A 20,832-nucleotide genomic window follows, 5' to 3' on the forward strand; every position below is an offset into this window, starting at 1 on the left:
TGCTGGATGTGATAAACACGCAGTGGGAATGTGGGGCAGGAGGGAAGCCTGGGGGCTTGCTGGGAAACCCTAACCTGGTGTCCAGACTTCTAGAGCTGCCCTGTAATGAACAGATACAGATCCACTTCTAACAGCACAATAAGCATAATTTTTCCACTCCTCTCTGTTTCTGAAAGGGTCAGCTGGCTCTGTTAAACCTCTTCTGTCAGGAGAGTCCTTAAATGCAAATTTCTAGAGTGATTGGTTATCTTGAGCTGTATTGGACCGATGAGGAAATCACTTTGCTCTCTTGGCTTCTTCTCTCCCAGCTCAGGGGAAATAGTGGCTTTCTCCTTATATCCCTGGACTTTACAGCTCATCTGCAGGGTTCCCTGGAGGGACAGATTTGGAGGACTGGCTTTGGGGTCTGCTCTACCCCTCCCCTGGAGCAGTTTGGGGGCTGTGGGGGTGAGGACCAGGGAGCCCTCGAGGTCATGAGCTGGGGCAGATGAGGCCAAAGGAGTCAAACCCCAATGTGTCTGCCCCAGCTTCTGCACCTTCCCGGGCATTATGTGCCTGCCCTTACCTGGGCTGATATTTGCAGTGCTGATAAGAGAAGGTCTGTCACAAGTGTGCTGTGCCACAGATAAAACCTGCAGTGCGTAAGAGCTGTTCCAGCTCGGGCTTATCAGCGCTGCTAAACGTGAGTATCAGCAAGGCTTCAGGGATGAGGCTGCCCTGGCTCCTCTCAGCACAGAACATCCAACCAGGAATTGTGCTGGGAGTGCTGCTGCTGCTGCTCTGTAAGTCTCTTTCAAATGTACTTGTCTTTATTTTTTTTTTCTTTTTTTAATTTAGGGATCAAGGTTTGTGAAGTGTGTGGAAGGCAGCTGCCTGGCCGTGGTGTGCTCTGTGTGTGAGGAGTGAGGTGGTGGCTGCTCCCAGCATGGGTTGAACAGCCTTGATGTGTCCAATCTCCAAAAAGAGGTGAAATGTGGCACTTGGGGATGTGGTTTAGTGCTGGACCTAGCAGAGGCAGGTTACTGGTTGGACTCAAAGCTCTTGGAGGTGTTTTCCAAACTTAATGATGCTGTGAGTTAAATTTAGGGATTCTTGCATCTCTCCAGGCTTCTCTTGCCTCAGAGAAAGAAATCCTGGAGTTTTTGTGCAGCCATTGAACGCCAGTGCTGGGAGCGCAGATTTGTTGCATCATCTTGGTGCTTCTTCAGGGCTCTAAGCTCTTTAAGGGTGGAAAAACATTGGATTGAAGCTGGCCAAGGGTAAAGAGGTGGAGAATTGCTTGGCCTTGGACACTTCCAGGGATCCAGGGGCAGCCACAGCTTCTCTGGGCACCCTGTGCCAGGGCCTGCCCACCCTCCCAGGGAACAATTCCTTCCCAATATCCCATTCATCCCTGTCCTCTGGCAGTGGGAAAGCCATCCCCCATGTCCTGTCCCTCTCAAAGCCACACTCCAGGCTTTAGGCTGCCTGAGCTGGGCTTAATCTGAGGAAAATCAATCCTGGCTGGAACTGTTGGGGGAGATGGGTTTGGACAAAAGTGGGACCAAATGCTGCTTGCTGCTCCCTGCTGCTGTGCCCAAGGTCAGCCTGACCGTGGAGCTCCCAAATTGTTCCCAATTTTTCCAGCTAACAGCTGCTGCTGCTCAGCTGTGTGAGCAGCTAATGGGGTTTATCAGCCTCCGGTGCTTCTGACTGGCCTTTGTCAGAGCAACCTAATCCCAAAGAGCCGGAGCTCAAATGAGTGGGAACAGGAGTTCCTGGGGCTACACAATTCCAATGCCTCCGGTAGTGAAGCCATCTGATTTCTCCCACACTTGAGATGCTGCTTGTTTTATCTGCATTGACTGTGAAGCTGACAGGGGAGACAGAACATCCTTGGTGCTTCTTACAGCTCCAACCCCTCAGGCTTGAGGCACTGACAGATTTCTCTGGTTTAAAAATCACAGTCAGGAAACACCAACCAGCCTGTGGAGGGAAAGGGTTGCAGTGACTTCAAATCCCCTTTTAACATGGAGAGCTGCAATCTGGATCCCTGACCCAATTACTCCTTTTTAGAAGGGGTTTTCTGCTCCAAACTAGAAGTGAAATACAACAGTGGGGCAGCCTGGAGTCTGTCTTCTCCTGCTTGCTTTTGTCTGGCCACCCTAAAACTTACTGCTGTGTTTCAGCATTGCCTGAAGCCTGTAAGATATTTTGCTCCCAAAGTGGCCACATTTGGTGACCGATTCCATATGTTTGATTCCAAAAGACTTTGGCCTCAAAGGCAAAATTCCAATTTTTGTTTTGTTTTCGTGTTGCGGTTTGGGTTTTTCTTGTTGTTTTGGGTTGTTTTTCTGCGAAGGAAAGGGATGAAATAAACACTGGCTGAAAGACTTGTGGCTGTCAGCTGTACTGAGGCAGCTCTTGGACAGGGCTGTGAGGAAAACCCTGTTCTGTCTCATGCCCCATCAGGTTTAATGCTGAGTGGCAGAGCTGTCGAGAACAAGCGCTGGGCTGAGGTGCTGGAGCTGGTATTAAAAAAATAAATATTGCTGCAAGTGGCTGAGCTTGGAAGTAAATTATGCTGTGAGTGGGTACACAGGGACTGCTGAGGTGTCTGGATTCCCCCCAGGGCTCTCTGCCAGATGGGATGCTTGGGAATTTGGGAAGGCAGCCTGTGGGGAAAGTCTTGTGTCCCAGCAGTAATAAATCCTCTCCCTGCCATGCAACAGCAGGGCCATATTTAAATATTTTTCTTGCTCTAGAGCTGAAACCTGCTGCAGAGTCTGATCTTTTCATTTTGCCCGTCTTTTACAATGCGACAAAAAGGAAAAATAAGAAGGGTTTGCCACTTGCCTGGCTTTTAGAAAACGCTAAAAGGATGAAAAATCTAATGAAGACCTGTCTGCCGTGGCCATCCTGGAGCTCTGAGGATTTTGCTCTTGCTTGTGCCTCTTCCTCCTGTTTCTCCATGGGAACAGGCAAGGACTGAGCTTTTTATCCTGCCTTTTAAATGGAGAAACACTGGAGCACCACAAAGAAATAATTTGTTGGTTATTTGCGCTCAGATCATGTGACATAACTTAGGGTGATGCTCTGATGATGACTCTGAAAGGAAAGGTGTCAGATACAATGGAATCTGTGGTGGGTTTTGTCCTTCCCTTTTCTTTTCCAGCAGTTCTTCTCCATTGCAAAAGCCAAAGGGTGAGCCCTTGTTTTGTGGTTATTTATTATTTGTTTCCCTGCCATTATGGACGTTAAGCAGATACCAGAAATGCCTTCAGCTTTGGACACAACCTGCCCAAAATAGCTCTGGGAGCTCTGCAGGGGGAGGGGTTTGGCAAAGGGCTCTGCCCAGTCCAGCCTGAGCCAACAATCCCAGCTCCCAGAGCTTCTTTGGGACCACTGGGATGTGAGATGGATACGGGAAAAATTCTCCTGCTCCTGCAGCAGAGACACAGGGAGTGCTTCACCACCTCGTGGGATGCACACCTTGGGGGGTTTTACAACTAAACTCCATTCCCTGAGCATTGTTTTTATTCATCCTGGTGGCTGAGTGTGCTTTGGTGTCCTGGAGTTGGCCTGGGAATGTCACACAGCTCTCCAAACCCACTCAGCTTCCTGCTTGGAGTGATTGAGGGGCGTGGAGGAGACATTTGTCCCGTGGATAAGTGGGACAGGAGTAAAATCTCGGTCTTATGGGGCAGGGTAGATGTGTCTGGGCTATTTTTGGCCACTTTTTCCTGAGAGCCATTGGCATATGGAGGTGTCTGACAGCCTCTGCTGCTCCCTCCAGCTCCTCTGGTTCCCAGAGACTCCGGGGGTGGCTCTGGGAATGATTTTGGGAGGAGGACAGCAGGGAATGTGTTGGCTCCTTGCTTTCCATCTGGAAGTGGCACTTTCCCCTTAGGGGGGATGCTGAGCACGGGGGATCTGCTCATTCACAGGAATAACCTTCCTCTGGGGGTGGAACAGCACGGGGGATGCTGCTAATGGCATCTCTCAGCTTTCTGAACTATTGCTGGCAAAAATGTGCTTTTTCAGACTGAACGTGGGTCTCCTTAGGACAACCTGTGAGCTGTTATGGGGGGGAAAAAAATCCCGCAGAATAAAGTGAGAACTGGTTTGTCAGGAGAGGTTTTGAGGCTCACCTTGGCCAAGGTTGGTGGGTCCAGTCCCTGAGGGAATATCTGGTGTCCCCAAAGTCTCCCAGACTAAAAGGTGGGAATAAAGCAACTTTTCTCTTGAGATGTCATCTCCCAAAGGGTTTCCCTGTGGTGTGAGTCCGTTTGCTGCCAGGATGGGGACAGCAGGGACAGAACTCTGTGTGTCACTCAGGCTTATGTTCTTCTGGCTCTACAGGACCTTGCACTGCTGGTCCAGCAAGATCCTGACCTCAGCCCACTGGGAAGCCATTCCCTGTGTCCTGTCTGTCCATGCCTTGTCCCCAGTCCCTCTCCAGGTCTCCTGGAGTCCTTTTAGGCCTTGGAAAGGCTCTGAGCTCTCCTTGGAGCTATTTCTCCCCAGCTCTCCCAGCCTGGCTCCGGAGCAGAGGTGAGAATTCTGCCCAGCCCACAGGCAGATTATGGATGGGTGGCTGCCCAAATGGGGCTGCTGACAGCGTTTCTGGGAATGTCAGTGGTTATTTGGGCTCTGAAAGAGCTGAGGGTGCAGCAGAACTTGCCACACGGTGTCACAGGCAGGGCTGAGGAAGGTGCTGTAACAGTGACATGTCACATCTGAGCTGTCACTCAGTGCAGTGACTCTGCAGGGAGCCCTTGACCTGCTGGGGCTGCTTTTGGCCATGGGCAAGCTTGGCTTGGCTGTCCCAATTTATCCAGCCCAAATGGATTTGTCACCCAAGTGCTTGATGGCTGTAATTTGTATTTGCTGGAGCAAATCCCACTCCTGATTCCCTGCCTGCCCACCTGCTGTGCTGCTGCTCGGCTTTCCCTGCTCCAGCTCACCAGCACTTCATGAAACCTCTCTGCTTTCACAAATACACACAGTCCTTGAGTCTTTTTCATCCTGGTTCTTTCTGGATGCAAAGACAATGCTGCTGTGGTGTGGTGTGCTTTTCCTATTCTGCTGTTGCACCTCTTCATAGGGTTTTTTTTTTTAAGAGTTTAATTTAAAACAAGCTCTGAATTAAATTGTGTGGGTGGGATGCTTCTGTGACTCTGCTGCAACTTGCGGAACTTCCATATGGCAAAAAATGGCTTTGGAAAGAGCCGTCTCCTGAGTTTTTCCTGTCATGGCTGTGCTTTTCTGCTTACTCCAGACTCCACTGATGCTGTGCCTAGCACTGGTCTGAGCACTGAAAAAGCACAAAGACACTGCTTTGCACCCAGCCCAGAATAAACCCTGAGCGGAGCAGGCACTAATTTTGGCATCACACAGTTCCCTGCTCCTGCTGTGGGAGAGCTGAGCTGGGAGCCATGGCAGCAACTCAGCAGAGCAACCTCAGAGGAGTCTTTATCGTGGTGGAAACAGATGGGGTTTGACTTGGTGTCAGCTCTGAGCCCAGAATAACTCAATTTTACAGCAGGGGAAGTGGAAAGGTGCAATGCTGCCACAGCCTGAACTGAGCTCTGTGGAGAGCCATGCAGGGATTATTCCCCCTCTTGGGAAGCTTGGCCATGAGAAAGAGAAAACCGCACTTGGATGTATTTTGTCCAGGTTTTTTTCATGGGAAGGTGCTAATCTAGGTGTGATAAGGCATCTTCTGGTGGCCCGGTGACAGATCCATGGCTGGAGGCTTCTCTGGGATAGGGGATGTCACAGCTCACGTGTGATTTGGGATCTGATGGGTAAGAACCTGAAGAGGTTCCCTCTTCCCCTGTCACGTGCTCTGCGCACAAGACTTGGCTTCAAAACTTGCCTCCCTCAAGCCTATCCCAAAGCCTCCGTTTTATTGAACAACTGGTTTAATTCCTTTTGGGATGGGATTGAATTCTGCATTGGTTGTCCCTGAGCTGGGTGTGTCTGATTTACAGCCCTTTTCTTAGGGCTCCAAGCTCTCCCTGGAGTGGGAGCAAATCTTGAACCACAAATTGGTTAGGGTTGGAAGGGGCCTTAAAGATGAGCTCACCCCCTCATCCAGACTGCTCCAACCCTGTCCAACCTGGCCTTGGACACTTCCCAGGGATTCAGGGGCGGCCACAGCTTCTCTGGGGCACCCTGTGCCAAGGCCCCACCATCCTCACAGGGAACAATTCCTTCCCCATATCCCATCTCTCCCTGCCCTCTGGCAGTGAGAAGCCATTCCCTGTGTCCTGGCCCTCCATCCCTTGTCCCAAATCCCTCTCCAGCTCTCCTGGAGCCCCTTGAGGCACTGGAAGGGGCTCTGAGGTGTGAAGAACCTGTTAGAGCTGTGCACTGGGGCTTCTTGTGCAATAATTGAAGGTTAACCCCAGCAGTCCTTGCTAGTGTTTGCCTTCTGCTTTAGAGGAAGGAAATGAGATCCTAATCTTCAGCTCAAATGCCATCTGTACTTCCATTGACAAAAGTAAATTTATGATTTGCTTAATGAAGCCTAGAAAGATGTCTCATATACTGGACAGAAAATATCTGCCCTTTAAAGACTTCTGCTTCCCAAAGTTACTGCAGGGCTTCCTATTCTGGTTAAGGAAGTGAGGCCTTGTTGTTTTGGGGGTGTTTTTGGTTTGGTTGATGCTTTTAACTGTGAGTTTTGAGAGGAGAGAGCTCCCTTGGAAAGCAGATGGCCAAGTTGAATCACGTGCTGCTGCTTCCCTGAACATTTGGGTGGAAAACGTTCCCTGGAAACGGGGCTCTGGCTCTGTGGAGATGCCGGTGGAAAGCTGCAGGGAAAGGAGTTGGGGGAGGATTTCAGAGAAGTAATTTTCCTTTTCAGAGGCTGTCTGTCAGCCTCCCTAACCTGAGACCTGGAGAGTGTGCAGAGGTGGGAATCGAGTGGGTGACATCTGTGCTTCAGGCGTGTGCCTCTCCTTGATGGGCCAGGTAAATCCACTCAGTTGGTGCCTGTTGGAGGAAATCTCATTTCCAGAGCATCTCCAGGAACTTGTCAGGAGATGTCCTGAAGGAAGGAGTGGGGTCTGCCCTGATATTGCTGCTGTAGCATTGAAACACAGGGGTGTACAAACAGGGAAAGGTGTGAAGGTAATGAATGGGGCTTGCTGGTGATCAGCAGGTGTGTCCCCTTTGCTTTGGGAACAAAGGTTGGATGCTTCCAGCACTAAAAAAAGCAGGTGAAGAGGAGCTTTGGAGGCTCCTGCAATCATCTGAGATCCATTAAAATCCTCTGCTTTGAGGCACTGGGAATCATGGAATCACAGGCTGATTTAGCAGGGAGGGACCCTGAAGATAATCCAGTGCAGGGACACCTCCCTCTAGTCCAGGGTACTCCAAGCCCCGTCCATCCTGGCCTTGGACACCTCCAGGGATGGGACATGAGTGATCCAAGGTGGGGAAGTTGATCTGCTGGAGGATGGGATAGGGCAGAGCACAGAGCTGAGATCCAGCAGTGAAGGGCTGGGGAGCTTTGGAATTAGCACAAATCCTGTGCACAGAGAGGAGCCTTGAGGCTGCAGATGTCTTGGATGTTTGGCATTTGAAGGATTTCTCCTCTGATAAGGTTTTTGCTGAGCCTGCCAGTGAAAATCCCCAGAATGTCACAGTTATTGCAGGAGACTCAGGCACTAATAGGATTTAATTTCTGCAGAGCTTCTGAGGAGAGGAAAAAGTATCTCAAAGGAGCACAGGTATTTTGGGAAAGGCTTAAGTGAAATAAAATTCAGCTGCAATCATGTTACAGCAGGGAAACTTGCAGACAGGTGAGATGGAGCAAGGAGTTTTATCCCTTCCACACAGGATGTGCACAGCCCTGTCTCTCCCACCTGTCCCTCGGGTCTTCCCTGCTGGAAAGAGAGGTTTTGTCTCAGTGAAAGGGGAGTGTTGGGTCTGCTTGCTTTCCCATGGAAGCTCCTGCCAGGCTTGCAGAGGTCCTGCTGTCCTAGGATTTGAATTCCTGGCTCAGTGGGGGGCTCTGCTGCATTTTGCTCCCATTTCCTTGCACTGTCAGGGCTTCTGGGGAGCTGGAATGAGGAGCTAGGCTCAGCCTTTGCAGATTGGAGGGGAAGGGGAGTGTGGAAGGTTTCCTTCCTGGGGAAAAGGGCTGGTAATGCAGCTTGGGGGGAAAAAAAATTCAAACAAAGCAGCTTCTCTTCTGGCTCAGTGTGGGGTGTTGATGTCAAGGTGGAGCTGAGCCTTCCCAAACACTATGGGAATGTTGTGGTTTTTTTTTTTTTTAGGGATGGAGGATTGGTTTGTATGCTTTTCTGTTAAATCTCTCAAACAATGCTGCTTCCCCTTCCTTGGAGCAATTGTTCCCTGTGGCTGACTCTCTTCCTTCCCCTTCCTCCCCATTGTGGGAAGAGCTCCCCTGATGATGATGGATGGACTCACATTTAGTCTCTGCTTTGCCTTCCTTTGTCGTCCTCAGCTCTCTTCTTTTCCTTTGTAATTTCTGCCCAGATCCTCAGCACAGGGTGGCCAAAACCAGATGTTTTCGTGCTGTTGGAGGGAATTAAGTGTCAGAGCAGCTCCCACCTTTACCCCTGAATTTGGCAGGGCTGGGGTAATGACTCCATGATCCTGGAGGGCTTTTCCAACCTCAGTGATTCCTGAATCTACTGCCAGAGACTTGAGACTGCAAAGTCTAACAGACTTTCTAGGTTTCATCCCTTGGGTCCATGTAGTTGTCTCTTGGGAGAGCCAGTTTCTTCCTTAGGGAAAAGAAAAGAGTCTTTTTGTGACCAGCCTAATCTCAAACCTTTTCAAATGCTTCCATTTGGGGAGACAAGAGTTATTTTATTAATTGTTTATTTCTTTTTCAATCCCCAAGAATCCCAAGACAGTGGCTGGGCCCTGGGCACAGGTGGCACAAAGAAGCTGTGGCTGCCCCATTCCTGGAAGTCATCAAGAGATAAAACTGGCTTTGTCCTTCAGGAAAATCTGTCATAAACCAGGCCTAGGCAGAGCAGCATGGGAGAGATGCTGATCTCTCCACTCAGACTTCACTGTGGGCATGTGAATTAAGTTAGAACTGAACAATTCCATGTGCCACATGCAGTAATAACAAACCATTGGGTATTCCAGGCTTATGGATGTAAGTAACCACCTGATTCTAACTCCACTGTGACCTGTTTCTTTTGGAAAATATCCCCCAGACTCCAGATAAGAACTTCCAGGTCCTTCCAGCTTTTATCAGAGGAGCTTCCTGCAGGGCACTGTGAGTGATTTGTGCTGGGGAGGAAGAGGGAGGGTGAATATTCCATGACAGGTTTGGGATGGCTCGTGGAGTGAACTGGGAAAAGCAGCAGAAGCCTGGGGGTTCTGCCCTCTCTTGTTGGGTGGAAACCACATGGTCTAATGAAACAGGAGTTGATGAGAACCTGTTCGAAGGGATTAGATCATGCTGCAGCACAGCCAGGACAGTCATCCTGTTGATAAGGCCAACACCCACTGTAAACACAGTAATTAACAGCCTGAACTTGTGATGGGGACTTCAGGATAAAACAGAAGCCTGTGGTGTATATTGAGAGCCTGGTTCCCTTGGGCAGTGGTAAAGGACCTTCCTGCATGGAAGTCTGAAAAAAACCTCCTTTCTGTGCCCTTTTCACAGGCAGGCAATCTCCTGAAATTATTATCGAGTGGAAGTGCTGCTGTTTGCTGACTTTGCCAGGTGATAAAACCCTAACCCAGCGTGAAGTGAGCATCTGTCCTTGCTGCATCCCAGTCACCCAGGCTTTACCTGCCAGCTGTCCAAAGCCAGCTGTATTTTTAGCCAGTGTTTGAACAGGCAGTGTCCAAACAGTTTGATGCTGTCCCAGGGGGACAAGAGTGGTTGCACAAAGGACATTTTGCACTGAGAGTTCATTGTGGGAAGCACAGGAGTGATGAGGATGCTGTGGGAACTGGGTCTGTGGTGGCTGCTGTAGCAGAACTGTTGGGTTGTTCTCTGGCATCCTTATTGTTGCTTTGAATTAGGATAATAAATAAAAAAATTGCTTCTGGGAGCAGTTTTAAGGGCGATCCGGAGGGAATGGTGAGTCTCTCTTTAGCAGGGGGCCAAACACTGAGGTGTTGACCTGTGTTGTAGCCCAGGCAGAGGATCTTGGCTGACTTCTGGGAAGCAGGGTGAGATTGCTCCTTCCTTCCTCTTGGGAGACCAGAACTCCCACAGTGATGTTCCCTGGGGCATTCCTTGCTGGAGGAAGAAGGCAGAAATTTAGGACAAGTCCTGTGGAGTACTGGATACTCTTCTAAGCACTGCACCTACACATCAGCTTTTTTCTAAGGGATACCATCACTGGAAATGTCCAGAAATGGCAAATAAATCTGCAAACCAAGCTCCTGTGTAATCTGCAGGAACCCTTGGATTGCTGGAGCCTGCTTCAGATCAGCAGTGCTCCACAGATCCAGCTGTGGCAGTGCTGATTTTCTGAAGCACTGATCATCTTCCTTCCTTTCAAATTCCTCAAAAGAAAACAAATCAATGGGTTTAGGTGCCAGAACTCGCTGCTGACTCTGCAGAAGTTGTTTGCACTCCTCTTGCATCCTTTTTATTTTCTTGCCCCAGAGTTTGGGCCCCAGGGGAGGGACTTTTGGGAAGTCCTCAATGCGGAGCTGATCCAGAGGCGTAGGAAAGAGCAGAGGAACGGAGTTAACAGATAAACATTTCCACCCTCCACTTGCTTGGAGACCTCTTGCGTTGGCTGTGTGATGCTCGTGCCCCAAACATAACAAGTGACAGGATGGGAGGAAGTGCTGGGGAAAGTTTAGGTTGGATATGAGGGAAAATTTCTTCCCTCAAGGATTGGCCAGGCATTGGGACAGGCTGGATACGGGAATGGTGGAATCACAGCCCCTGGAAGTCCTCAGAAGATGTGTGGGGTGTGTGGTGCCTGGGCACACTCTGGTGCTGGGGAATAGTTGGACTCGATCTTAGAGGCCTTTCCCAACCTTAATGATTCTGTTTAAATACAACTTTTTTTTTCTTATTTTTTGCAATACATCTTAATGGAATTTGCTCTTAAATGCAGACACCCATTAAAAGTCTAAGAAACTTGGTCTTCCTAGTGTGGAATTCTTTGGACGTTAAAAGATTGTGGTCGTTATCAAGATCTATGCCTTGGAGGTGTGTGCTGGCTGTGTTGGACCTGCTGTTCTTGGTGGAGCTGTGTGAAGGCTCCTTGCCTTTGGTGGGGAGTTTTTGGTTTGTGTCCTGTCTCTGGTTTGGTCCCCAGAAAGGCCATGGCCAGAGGTGCCAGCCTCAGCTGGTGGATGCAGGAGGCCTTTATGTCATATCCTTGGGATGGAGACTGAATTCCACGGATGGAGCAGGTCCCTGGGGCTGCAGTGACTGTGGTCCAGCTGCTGTGTGTGTTCAGGCTGCCCTTGGCCCTCTGCATAACCCCCTTTAATCCCTGGATTTACTCCTCATCAATGTCACAGAGAGTGTCTGAGCAGAGATTAGCCATGGGCGAATGTGCCCGCCTGCGACAGCGCCGAGGGAGAACTGGAATATTCCTCTTGCTAAAAACCACCCCCGAATTCTTACTCTGTGTTTTGGGTTTTTATTTTTTTATTTTTTAAGCTGTGTGTTCTGAAGCAGTTCCTGCAGATCCTAGAGAGCTGCCCAAGGGCTGTAGTGCCACCTCATGCGAAGGCTCCTCCATCCTGAATCTGCAGCATCTCTGTTCTCTGCTGTCCCCTGCAGAGTGCTGGCACCAGCCAGGTGCCCTCGAGGTGACAGCTGGGGGTGACTGGCTGTGTGCTGCTCTGGCTGAGCCACACTAATGCCATGTTTGGAGAGTGGAGCCTGCCTTGCTAAGGACAGGCAGCTTTAAGATAAGCCCCAGGCTGACCTTAACTGTGCCCAGCATGTTTGACCTGAGGGGAGCTCGGTGCATCCTGTGGGGGAAATCGGGGGGAACACAGCTTTTAAACTGAATTTTTGGAAGGAGAGGGGTGCTTAAGAAGCCCTTCTGTGGAAAGTTCACAGAATATCGTGGGTTGGGAGGGACCCATGCTCTGAGCTCAGACAGCCTTGGCTGTGATGTCTCGTGGAGCTTGGAGCAATGTGGGATAGTGGAAGGTGTCCCTGCCCATGGCAGGGGTGAGACTGGATGAGCTTTGAGGTCCCTTCCAACCCAAACCATTCCATTATTCTGTCATTCTGCCCAAGACCTGCTCACCCCTTTGGGATGGGTCACAGGTATGCCACATGTGGAATATTCAGTCCATCACCACCAGCTCTCTACACTTAAGGTCATCTGCTCTTCTAAGAGTTTGCAGCTCAAAAAGCAGCCTGGGCATCCTGACTCTGCTTCATGTCTTCTTTCAGTGTCCTTGCCTCCTGGTTATGAATTTAACATGAAACAGGACTTTTCACGTGTTTTAAGTGCTGCCTACAAAGGCTGGGAGGAAAGCTGACATGAGGACAAACTGCCTGGGAGATGGGAGAACATTTGTTTGCCTTTCCTTTGGTAGAAAGGCTCAGAGTATGTTTGTAAAACTGCACACTGGTGTATTCACCACCAGAGTCAGGGATCTCCTAGACTGGTGGGGTCTGCTCTCCCATGAGGAATTTAGATTAAAAACCAAAAAAGAAGTTGGGGAGGATTACAGCAAGAAAAGACATTTAATGAGTGTTTGTCAGGAATAACTTCTTGGATGCCCTTGTCTCTGTGTTATCTCATTGTGCCTCTGGAGGAATGCTGTTCCTGGAGCAGCAGAAGGTCACGGTGGCATGTGTTAAGCTGCCAGTGTTGGCTGCCTTGCTCACAGGCAGCTCGTGTAGGTCATTGCCTGAGGGGTCCCTTTTGTTAAATGTCTCACTGCCATGAGTGGGGCTCTTGTGGCACAGGAAACTTTGAAAGTGTTCAGTGATCTTGTGGCGAGTGAGGCACCACCTCTGTGGATTCTGTGGGCTAGAACTGGTTCAAGGATCAGAGAATAACAGAACACTTTAGATTGGAATGGGCCTTGGAACATAACCCAGTGCCACCTCCTGCCATGGGCAGGGACACCTTCCACTATCCCAGGTTGCTCCAAGCCCATCCAGCCTGGCCTTGGACACTGCCAGGGATCCAGGGGCAGCCACAGCTTCTCTGGGCACCCTGTGCCAGGGCCCCACCACCCTCACAGGTGTGAGGATAGATATTCCCTCCCAATATCCCATCTATCCCTGCCCTCTGGCAGTGTGAGTCCATTCCCTGTGTCCTGTCCCTCCATCCCATGTTCCCAGTCCCTCTCCAGCTCTCCTGGAGCCCCTTTAGGCCCTGGCAGGGGCTCTGAGCTCTCCCTGGAGCCTTCTCCTCTCCAGGTGAGCACCCCCAGCTCTCCCAGCCTGTCCCCAGAGCAGAGGGGCTCCAGCCCTGCAGCAGCTCCGGGGTCTCCTCTGGATTCTCTCCAGCAGCTCCAGGTCCTTGTGCTGCTGGCCCAGGGCTGGGGCAGCTCTGCAGGTGGGGTCTCACCTGAGCACAGGGGCAGAGTCCTCCCTGAGCCCAGGTCAAGGAGGGTTCTGGGTGCCAGAGCACACAGCAGGGTCGTGTCCAGCTGCTCATCCACCAGTGCTCCCAGTTCTGCCTTGCAGGGCTCCTCCCAGTGTGTCCATGCCCCACCTCGGGAAGCCTGAGCTGTGTCCCTCAAGGTGTTCCTTGGGCCATCGGGCTGACACAAGGCTTTGTCCTTGGCTTGTTCCTCGTGGCAGAAGCTGCGTGAGCTCTCAGCACTGAGCAGGTTTTCTCGCCTGTTGAACGGGAGAGGTGGGGTGGGAATGCCGAGTCCCCGTGGTGCCATTCCCGGTGTCCTGTGCTGCCCCAGCAGCGAGGGCACTGCCACACCTGCCACATGTGCTGCACCCATGAGGGCACTGCTTCGGCTGCCAACGCCTGACCCGGCTGCGGGTCGGGTGAGGGCACTGTTTACATCCCGTAATTAACATCTGTGAGTTAATCAGCGGGGCTGGCTCGCCCACAGACGCTCGGTTGGCGTCACCCTGTCTGTTGTTGCAGTTGGATTCCTGTCCCAGAGGTGACAGGAGGCCAGCAGCAAAGATGTGTCAGCTTGGGCTGTTGGCGTTAATTTATCCTCCTCTCCTGTCCAGTGTGTGTTTGCAGCACATAAATCACCTTCCTTATAAACTTCTTCCTCTTTTTGGCCTCTTGGAAAACCTGCTTTGTGCCACTGTGCAGGTTTTTTGGGTTTTTTTTTAGAACACGTTGAAAGGTTTTGGTTTGGAGAGACCTCAAAGCTCATCCTTTTCGATGGACAGGGACATCTTCCACCATCCCAGGGTCCTGTCCAGCCTGGCCTTGGGCACTGCCAGGGATCCAAGGGCAGCCACAGCTTCTCTGGGCACCCTGTGCCAGGGCTCCACCACCCTCCCAGGGTAGGATTTCTTCTGGTTATGAACCTCTGAGGCAGACGAAGGAAAACTTAGAAAAGGCAGAGCCTTGAACACAGCAATTCTGGTGCTTGGTGGGACACAGAACTGCTCACAGAAGGCCAGCCTGAGGCTTTTGGTGGGTTTCACACTATTTCATTGACTCCTGGAGACTTGGGTGTCCTAATTACTGTCCAGTGCAAGTGAACATCTAATATTTGGCTGGTGACTATTCTGAAATGTGCTAATAGGCTGCTGGAGGGATTAAACTGGCAAAACAGAGGATGTTGGTGCTGTAGGATTCCCCATTGCCACTGTCTTTTGTTTGGTGAATGCTGCTCTCTTTGGGGCTGCAAAAAAAAGGTCACTGGTCTTCCTTGGTCTAGTGAAAATTTCGGAGGGTGGAATTTGTCTGTCTCAGAAGGACACAGAAAAGGAAATGGGGACGGTGACTTAAAACCTCCTCTTCCATTGTGGCCATAGCACAGCATCTCACTCTAAGCTATGTGAGAAGACACTAATTCTGAGTCTAACAAGGGTAAAGGTGGTGTGGAACTAAATCCAGCTTTCTCAGTAGATGCAGAAGTGACCTTCTTGTTAAAACCTGAGGCAGTTCTGGCTCCTAAAACTGCCAGGCCTCTAAGAGATGCAGTTAATTAACATTGAAGCTAATATGTTGGAGAGTTAATTTACATCCTTATCTCTCTCAAAATGTTATGAAAGGGTTGATGTGCCTTTGTCTCCCAAATGGTGAGGGAAATCAATGTCTGCTCCCAGGTAACAAACAATAGGACAAGATGAAACAGCCTCAAGTTCTTCCAGGGGAGGTTTAGATTGGAGATTAGAAGAAAAATCCTTCATGGGAAAGGTTGTCCAGGCTGTGGAGAATCCCAAAGGTAGCCTGTGTGCATTGCTGCCTGAATTTAAATACAGCAGTGCACCAGTGAGATTTCCATGCTTTGGAAAAGACCAGGAAAAAATCCCAGTTGACTTGTGGGGAATTTGGATGCCTATGAAGCCTTATTCCCAGAGAACTGGTTACATCCCCTGGCTGAAAGAAAGACTAGGGATGACATGGGAGAAGGGACAAGTGTCCAGCCTTTTGAGGCACATTGTGATGGGTTTGTAGCTCTGATTTCCAACTCTGTTTTTGAATCTGATGGGTGGCTGTTGGTATTCCTGGAATTGGGAGTTCCACAGCAGCTGGAGAACTCTGCCTTCAGTCAGAGCTTTGCCTTCAGTTATAGAGAGAAGCCTGAGGACACAACCAGGGCAGAGCGACCCAAGCTTCTGGCAGTGCTTGGATACACAACATTTTGTGCACAACATTTCGTGCACAAAAATGGCTGTGTCTTCCCTGGAACAACAACTGCCACTTTTTCATGGAGCAGGATCAGGGTGATCCTGGCTTTGCCTGCCTCCCTGGCTGTTCTGAGCTGTGCTGTTGTGCTCCTCTGTTGGGTGGTGTTGGTTACAAGAAAAGAACTTCTTCTGAGTGATTGAGGTGTGATTGTCTTTACTTTTTCCTTGGTAGATCTCCTACCATCCTCTTAGAAGTGGAGGCGCTTTTTATGAAACACTTTTTTTCCCCTGCTCCCATTCTTTCTACACAAGTTGGGTGTCTTAAACTCCTCCAACCCTAAAAAAATCCATGTGGAGTTTTATTTCTTCACTGCCCAAATGTCTGGTGGGACAGATCTCCTTCTTTCGAACCCAAAGCAACAGGGGCTTAAAGTCCTTGGGGCCTCCATACGAGAGCTGAGACCTCCCTTCCTCTTGGCTTGTGGAGGAAATCTGTTCATGGATTAGGCAGGAAGTTCACCTGGGATGTGGGAGGAAGAAAACAGCTTTGAAAGTCTTTTCCACTTCCCAGGTACTCGTCTAAACCCTCAAGCTGTTTACAGTCTGGTTTTGGTGGGAAAGATCAGACGTTTTATTTAATACTCCAGCTCTATTTTGTAATCTGCATCCTGTGGAGCTGGAGAAAGTTTCCCTGCCTGCAGCTGTACAGAAAAGGCAAGGATAAAAGTTATTCAAGAGGTGTTGGAATGCTTCAAACCCTAAGGAGAGGCCAGAGGGAGGTGAGGAATCATCTGGCAGGGTGTGCTTTGGGTGTCTTCATAGGTGGTGATGAGCAGGATTCCACATCCTGGGCCTGCTGCAGAATTTCTTGGATGTTTGGGAGGCTGGAAGAAACCCAAGTGCTGTCTGTGTGTTTTTTGTTTATTTAAACATCAGAATTACACCATACACACTTGCAGAGCCCAGGGTATGGCATCTGAGAATGGTGGAGGAGAATTTTAAAGCCTTGTAGTGATTCACCTGCTCTCCTTAGGATAAAACAAATCTTTCCTTAATCAATGCTGATAAACAGACTGCACATGGAAAATATCTTATTCCTTGTAAATTTTTTCATTGATTTTTTTACTTTTCTTGCAGTACAATCCCTAGACAACCTTTAAGTCTGAACCACATTTTTCTGCTCAGTGCTCCTGTGGTGCTGATAATTCTTTCCCTGACATTCTTTTATCCCTGGGTGTTTATGTGTGTATAAACAGAGAGCAACAACTCTGACTTGCCATCCCAGGGCTCTGTGACCATTTCAAACATAAACTCAGCTCAGGTCTCAGTTCTGTCTTTCCACATAATAAATTACCAGCATTTATTGGTCTTTTGACATACAGGTTTCCTAAGGGAAAAGGAGACTGGCTGAACAAAGCCTTCTCTATAATCAGAGTTTGGAGCAGGCTTTGGACAGAAATTGCATTTCCCGGCCAGTGCAGCAAGGATTTTATGGCTCTATCTATAATTGCATTAATGCCAAGAGGAGGTTTGGGGGCTGCTGGATCCTATACCTTACTCTGCATCATTAAAAGATTAATGTGTATGATGTATTACAGGAATTGCATGCTAAGCACTGATGAAAACTCAGTGCTTTTATGGAAATTCATCACTGGAGATGGTTTTAGAGCCATGCAGTAATTTGGGTTGGAAGGGACCTTGAAGCCCATCTCATTCCATCTTCCACCAGACCCGGTTGCTGCAGGATGGAGATGACTGGGAAATGAGCTGGATCTCTGGCTGGGGTGACACTGATGGCTCTTCTTCTTGGCTGGTTTTTTTTTCTTCGTGCTGACACAGCTCAGTGCTTTAATAAAAACCTTCTGCAGTGACACATCTTGGGCTCTCTGACCTGAGCTGGGGGTTAACCTGGTCACCTCCTGTCCTGGGTGAGATCAGATGGGTTTTTGACACCTGTGACGCTTTCTCCTCTAGAAAATTCTGTACTGGGAGGAAGACTTCTTGTGGCTCCTAAGGATCACTATGTTTGGGGAGTGCACAGAAAACTTGACCCTTCTGAAATGGAAATCAGTAAATCTTGCTGGTTCCAGCTGGGATCAGAGACTGGGCTGACTGGGCTCCGTCCTGCTGGGGCGAGGAGCAGCTGAAGGACAGGACTGTCCTGCAGAAGGTCCATGGCTCCTGAGCAGGCAGCTCAGGAAGGTGTGGCTGAGAGCCTCAGCTTGGATAATAAAACAGGGAATCCTCAGCTGGAGGGGCTGCTGAGCCAAACTTCCTCTCCTGGCTGGCTGTTCGTGCCCTCTGGAATTCCCCTGGCCCTGGGACAGTGGAGGAAGACCTTGGCTTTCTGTGTGAGTCCAGCTGGCATTGCACTCAACTCAGTGTGTCCATCCCCTCCGTGGCTTTGTCCCTGTCCCTTTCCCATCCTGGGGACTGGTTTAGGGGGAGGCTGTGGGAAGGTTCCAGCCCTCCCAGCTCCCTGGGAGATGCTGCTGCTGGCCTGGGGGGTTGTGGCCTCGTTGCCTGGGCAGAAGGATGGTGGCCATCACCTTCCTGCCTCCAGAAGAGGCAGCGCTGCAGCAGTTTTGGCAGGGCTGCTGCTCCTCTCCTGGGCTTGCTGAGCAGCAGTAGCAGCTGCCTCCTGCCCTCTCGCAGTCAGGAGGGAGAAGTAGGTCAGAATTTGCATTCTTTGCCCAGATTCTCCGCATAATTTGAGCACTTTTTCCTTTTATTTTCTCTCTCTGTTAAATGCCTTGTTCCTGTACGTGCGTGTTCCTCAGGCTCCCCTGAATCAGAGGGTGAAGACTCACATTCAGAGTGAGTCTTTAATATCAGTCACATTGGTCTTTAATATCAGTCTTCCTTCCAAAAACACTTCTGGGAGACTCCTCGCATGCTGACAGACCAATCCCAGCATGTAAAATCCTGAAAGAAATGCCTGGGGCAGCGTCTTCCTTTTTGGCTGCTGTGTTGTCTGGATCAGGAGTTGGATTTTCTCCTGTAGTTCTTATTTTGCATGACAAGAGCGAGTAATTGGGGTGAAATCATCTGTGCTGCAGACTGGGATGGTGAGATTTCTTTTCAGCGCTTCTCTGTATGTTTTTGTTTTTTTTTTTTTTTTTAATTTTTTTTTCTGTTTTGCAATGTCCTGATTGGGTGGGGGAGGAGAGGTGGAGCACAGAAGTATTGTGGCAACCAGAGAAGCATCCAAGCGTTGCTGCAGGGCAGGCAAGGAAGATTTTTTTTGGGCTGGTTTTGTGCAGCATGAGAAAAAAGAGCTTTGCTGTGATGAGCCAGATGAGGTCTGATGTGATGGGACAGGAAAGCTGTGGCTGCCCCTGGATCCCTGGAAGTGTCCAGGGTCAGGTTGGATGGGATTGGAGCAGCCTGGGACAGTGGAAGGTGTCCCTGCCCGTGGCAGGGGTGCGGCTGGATGAGCTTTAAGATCTCTCCCAACCCAAACAATTCTGTGATGATTCACGTGTGATTCAGCATCTCTGGCAGATTTTTCAGTAATCTGGAAAAAAAAAAAAAAAAAAAAAAAAAAAAAAAAAAAAAAAAAAGGGAATGTAACATCCTGAGATGGGGTGATTTTCCAGAGGGTGATGGTAGGACAGGTCTACTGCGCGATTCTGGTCTTTCTCCACCTGTGGAGGTGGTTTTAGATTGGGGCTTTTGTGGTTAAATACTCCAGAGGCTTCATGTGCATTGTTGTCAGTCTGAAATAAAGCAAATTGTGTGGTCTGAAGGCAGGTGGATGAGTAGAAGTGACAGAATTGCTGTGACACAATCGTTGTTTTAATGCGCTTTTGCTTTATTTTTAAAGTATACTTAAGAAAGTATTTTTAAATTCTTCTCTCAGGTTTTGCTTTGTGTTTCTTACAACAAGTACACAGTTTTAGGCAGAAACTATCTTTTCCCGAGGAGATTTGAGGCTGTTTCTGCTCTGTCTGCTTTGTGCTGGTGGAGCTGCCACCTGGATCTGTCTGAGGCTTGTGCCAAGAGCAGGAATTGTCATGTCTATTCCCACTGTGCCCCGCTGAGCTGCCGAGAAGTGTCAGCAGCTCTGAGAAGGTTCTGCACAGGGATGATCTTTTGGGGGTTGAGCTTTTCCCCCTCCTGCCTTTGCTGTTTGGTCTCTTTCCCTGGGGCTTTGGCTTGTTCAAGCCTTGACGGTCGGAAGGCTGAGTAGAAATAAACAGAAGGCTGAGCCTTTTTTGACCTAAATCCAAATTTTTGCGATTAACTTTTAAGTTAAACCCTACTTTTAAGCTAGGTGAACTTTAGAACTTTTGGAGGGTACATTTAGGAGTTGCAGTGAGATCACTTTTGATTTCTTTGTATCCTCCTGTACCTGCTGTTTGCATTAATCCTATGGATGTCCTGTTGTTCCCTGGGGATTTTAGGCTGTAATATTCCTCCTCCATTGCGTATGCCTGTTCTCAGCGACCAAAAGGGGGAATTGAGTGTTGTTTTTGGAAATGTGGGATGTGGCTGGAATCCCTGGCTCATGCTGTGGTCAAGCCAGAGTGCTACAAAGGCCCTGTTATCATTCATTTGACATTCCTGCTTCCATAAAGAGCTTTTCCTGCGCTCTGCTGTATCTGACCTGCTCTTTACCTCCAGGTGGGGTTTAAGTAAACCAGTTATCCTCTGGCTTAGACTAAATCTAGACCTAAACCTGCCATCCTCTGCCTGGATCTGGAATTTCTTCTCTGTGGCTAAGAGTGCTTGGGCTGTTGTGTGGTGAAGGCTTGGTTGGCCACCTCGTGCTTGTCTCGTGAGCAGAATTTCAAAGCCCAATGAGATGAAAATGCATAAAGAAGCCTCTTCTGTCTCTAGGACCTGATTTTAGCAGGAAATCGATGTGAACTTTGGCTTCTTTGTGCAGTCTTGTCTTGTAAGTAAAGGGATGATGAATGGGTATCAGCTCAGCTCTCACCAGGCAAGAACTGGAGCTGGAAAGCCTTTGGACTAATAAACTGCACAGGAGCTTAAAGCAAAAATTCAGCCTTGTCAAAATACAAAGATGGGGATGAACCTGAACACAATTTATGGATCCTGAAAATGACTCCTGGCTGCCAAGCTAAAAATAAAGTAAAACATACTCTCAGTAGTGA

At 49.3% G+C, this 20,832-nt stretch overlaps 1 protein-coding gene across 2 annotated transcripts in view; it reads left to right on the forward strand.

Moving 5' to 3' along the window:
- The window catches only part of GDPD5 (glycerophosphodiester phosphodiesterase domain containing 5), a 106,039-nt gene that overhangs the window by 7,160 nt on the left and 78,047 nt on the right, over positions 1-20,832 (forward strand). The window contains exon 1 of one of the 2 annotated variants that reach the window (XM_066340807.1): positions 725-782. The exons of the other annotated variant lie outside the window; for it this stretch is intronic. The gene's annotated coding sequence lies outside the window, so the exon portion shown is untranslated. Of the gene's footprint in view, positions 1-724; positions 783-20,832 lie in introns of those variants that run through there. 2 annotated transcript variants of the gene reach the window in all.

Source organism: Sylvia atricapilla, chromosome 2 (assembly GCF_009819655.1).
Source record: "Sylvia atricapilla isolate bSylAtr1 chromosome 2, bSylAtr1.pri, whole genome shotgun sequence".
Taxonomy (NCBI): Eukaryota; Metazoa; Chordata; class Aves; order Passeriformes; family Sylviidae; genus Sylvia; species Sylvia atricapilla.